This window comes from Gavialis gangeticus, unplaced genomic scaffold (assembly GCF_001723915.1).
Source record: "Gavialis gangeticus isolate Ggan-Ray unplaced genomic scaffold, GavGan_comp1, whole genome shotgun sequence".
NCBI classification, from domain to species: Eukaryota; Metazoa; Chordata; order Crocodylia; family Gavialidae; genus Gavialis; species Gavialis gangeticus.
In genome coordinates, this window is record NW_017729015.1 from 1,241,883 (window position 1) to 1,246,345 (window position 4,463).

Consider the following 4,463-nt stretch of genomic DNA (forward strand, 5'->3'; position numbering starts at 1 on the left):
AGGTGTATTATGCATGTGTGGATGCATCCACTGAGTACTTGGGGCTCAAATCAGGGTTTGGAAGCCAAACTTTATAGCACCTTTGCTAGAAAGTTCTGGTTTTAAGCAATGGTTTTAAAGGCCCCTCAAGTAGTAGTGTAAGAATGGGTGGGTGAGTGGGGCATGAATCCCAGGCACTACTAAGGTAGGGTGTCTCTGATTTCCCCACTCCTCTGCACCTTCCTGCAGCAGCTTCAGCCAGCAACAGGGAAGACCAATGCAGCAGCACAGGAACGTGGGGGTATGAGTAAGAAACGTTCTGCGAAATGTGGTTTATGCTTCTGACGAAACATCTCACCTCCTCCTCTCCTTGCTCCTGAACTCTGGTGAGGTTTTTTGGCTGTTGAAAATACATGTTGGCAGCAAAAGGAGGAAGTGACATGTGGAGCTAGGTTCAGTTAAACTTATGGATACTGGGACCAAGTACTTTCGCGACCCTGGTCGTCAATATCATGCTCATCTGTCTGTATGCAGTAGTGGTGGTCCTGACTCTCGCCTGTCACATCTTGATATTTAAAGTTGATCTTGCATGGGAGGTGACAATTATCTCCAGCACTGTACACGTTCCTTAGGAATGGGTTTCTTCTGGGACTCCAACCTCCCCTATACCCCAGCCTCACGCCACCTAGATATTATGTTGCCATTCGTTTGTATCAGTCTTAACTGACAAATTTTTCTTTCTATTTTAGGCTTGCGCATATCTTGACAGCTGTCTCAATGAAACAGTCACTGAGGACTACCAGACTTCTTCAATCTCAGGTACATCCTGTGCTTAATCTTTCTTGAGGTTTAACCTTGTTTTAGAGCTCAGCCACTCCCCTTTGCCCGGCCCTTTTTCCTCTGGCACATCCCTCGCTGCTTGCACCATTCCATCTGTTGGTGCCTCTTCAGCCAGCACCTCGTGGCTCAATTTAGCTCCTCTGAGACTTGTCCTCAGCCAGCAGACAACCGGCTGGCTACTGTTACGGCCATCCCACCCATGCCCTCGGGTCTTGGGACACTGAGATTTTCTGCTCTCCTCTCCCTGCTCCCCATCTGGAGTTTGCTTTCTTTTTCCTCCCTCTGGGGCTGCTCTAGCATCATGGAGCAGCACTGTGGCTAAGGGGGAACTCCCTAACCAGCCACAGTGCTGGTCTCCCACCTGCCTTTGGGCATGCCACCTGCCTTCTTTCCTGCCACGCCTTGTTGTTAAATAAGTATTGTCTTAATTAGGTGAGAGGCTGCCCTTTGGGTGTCCTGTTCGCCTGGACCTATGTATCCAGCTCCAACCACCCCTGTACTGCATCCCAAGCCTTGCAGATGACATGCTGTTCATTCACCGGCTCAAGGCCGGGCCCAGCTAGACACACTCTCACTGCTTTGTTACACGCCACATTCATACCACCCCCCTGTCACCAGGGCTTCTTGCATTCCACCAGCTCTCACCCGGGCTCTTGCTTACCACCCCCTTGGGTCACACTCATCCCTCCCTACTCCATGAGATCCTTGGGCTTAGCTCTCCACTCTTCGGTCAGCCCCAGCAAAACCCTTTATTGGCAAACACCGACTGGTGCTCTGCCACATATAGTACAACATATTTAACATTTAATACTTAACCTGAAGCAAAGAAAAGATGAGTGTCAATATAATAATGAAAACTGAGTTGGAAAAAAAGGCAAGGATCAATATAATAATGACAATTGAACTGAATCTGCTGAATCCAAAATGGAGTGGTACCAGTTTGTTATCTGAGAAGCGAAGTAATCCCAGTCAATGGAAGCCCCCAGAAGGGTGAAGTGAAAAATAACCCACCAATAATTTTCTTCGGGTGGTATTCAGTGATTTTGGAAGGTTTAGAGTAGGTAGCACCAGCCATTCTCAAGTTATAAGTGAACATACATACAGACATACACTTCATTTTATATATATAGATCAGCATTCTTCATTCATATTATTTGTAGATTTCTGACTGCAAACTCACAAACCCAGCAGAAAATTTTATTGTCCTTTCTAACCAACTCCAGGTCACTCTATGAAGAAACCGCAAGGATGTCAAAACTTCGCAATTTTAGAAGATTATTGGCTTTATAAACAGCCAGAGGTGGGTGAAGATAGGAAAAATGCACAGGGGAATATTCTTTCAAACAAATCTTAATAAGTCACTTAGTCTGTATTCACAATGCCTTTTATTCATGTACCTTTGAGCTTCTATTTAAAAAATATCTAGAGAGCTTCTGCTTAGAAAAATATTTGTGTATTATGGTGGGGGGTGGGGGGAAGAGAGAATGGTATAAATACCAGGGAGGGAAAATAATTATTTAAGCCAGAGGTGTTTAAACATATGGCTCACAGGCAGATCTGGGCAACAGTGCCTCTCAATCTGGCCTGCTGGTATGCTGGCAGGCACCAGAATTTGGGGTGCATGGCCTGCCACAGAATCTAGGGTTCCTTGGCCCTACTGTGGTGAGCTTGGCTGCTGCTGCCCCTCAGACCCACTGCCATCACAGTTGCTGCTGTGGCAGTCCTCATGCCCCAGGCTGGAGCCAGCCCACAAGGAGCTTCACAGTCTGGATCTGGTCTGGGGCCCCAGAGGAGTTTGACAACCAGAAATCTGGTGATGTGGGGAACAGTGTTGTTGTTGACTGCTGCTTTCCTGTTGCCAAATTTACAGACCCATGAGGAGCCCCATAAGCCAGATGACATGGCCCTGCATGCTAAATTATTGGTCCACAATGAGGCCGGGGCACAGCCAGAGTTGGATCAGTGTGCACAAGGCAAAAAGCTGAGTACCTCTGAGCTAAGGGATCATGTTGGCGCAAGAACAATTGGGTGTAAAATAACCATGGAAAGATTTAGGCTGGAAATAAGAGGAAGGGCGTTAACTATCAGAGAAGTGAGGCTTTGGAGACAACTTTCCCATCAGAGTGGTGGGGACAGAAAACCATATTGCTATCAATATGGAAAATGATAAATTTTCAGGGATTATGAGACTTAGGGCCTGCAAGGACCCAGGTAGACAGGCTAATTTTCCAGTCCTATGTTTCTATTCTCTTATGCAGATAAAAAGTCTTACATGAATGTTTTTGTAAATATATATTCTCACATGAATACTCGTATCAAGCCATGAATACACATGAGAAATCAAACTTGAAGGGACTGACAGGCTGACAAATGTACAAAACTCTTTGTACTTTTAGGAAGCATTCACTAAGGGAACAGAATATGGACTACATAACCTAAGGGACTAGTTATTAGAACTGGGTAGCTTTATCTGGCAAGCTGTAAATTTGCTGAGAAATACAATTTTGAGAACATTAAAATTATTGATAAATTCAGGCTGAATCAATTAAATAGTTTTGGCTTTAAAAGATCGGGGGAGGGATGGAACCTTTCAAAAATTGTTTTTGCATCTATCAAAATTAAGAGTTTAAATTTGGAAATTCCAAAACTTTAATTTAAAAACTGACTTTTTTAAAGGGTTTTTTTTGTTGAAGAGTTAAAAAGGTCAGAGAACCTCAGAATAAAATAAAGCAGAAGCACGGAGCCACACAGAAAGTTATTGAGACCATAAGATGACCAATGTGTAAAAGGTGCACTCAGGAATAAGGGCATATCCAAGAAGCTAAGTTAATTGTTTGCATCAGTCTTTAGTTCAGAGGATATTGAAGACATACCAGATCAATTGCCAGATCAATCAGAAGAGTTGGATCAAATTGAAGTGACAGTGTGGCAGTTCTAAAGCAAACTGATCAATTAAACAGTATCAAGTCCCCAAGTGTAGATGGTATTTGCCCACAGGCTCTGAAGGAAATGAAATGTTAAACTGCTGAACTTCTGGCAATAGGAAAGAAGCTATAGTCAGAAGCATAACCACCCAGTTCTGTGCCCTGGGCACACGCATTACTATTCCATTAATTTCTTTCAATTGATATTTGCTCTTTTTTTGTTGCAAATTTTGAAAAAAGAAAGCTGTGTTTTCTCTGCCAGCATGATCCATCACTGTGCAGGGGGGCACACAGATTGCACACACACACACACATACACAATATAAATAAGAAAAATCAGATATTCATAGGAGAAGATGACAGACAGACAGACAGCACACAATTTTTACATCACTCTTACCACTGAAGGAAACAATCAAAGAAGCGTCCAGTGCATGCACACAACAGAGCGACTAAAACACACAACACAAAAGGAGTGACACGCACACACATAGACCTTTGGCAGCACAGGAAAGATTAATACGAAGTGTGCTGGAAAGGCAGGTGCCAGGTCTTCTGGCAGGGGATGGAGAGGGGGTAGGGGGAGAGCTAGAGCTGCAAGCCACCCCCCCCCACCCCCAACACAGACACATTCTCTTCCCAAGCAGCCATGACATCAGTGCTGCCAGTGGAAGCAAGGAGGTGGGAGCAGTGTCTGAACCTGATGTCCTTGCACCTGCA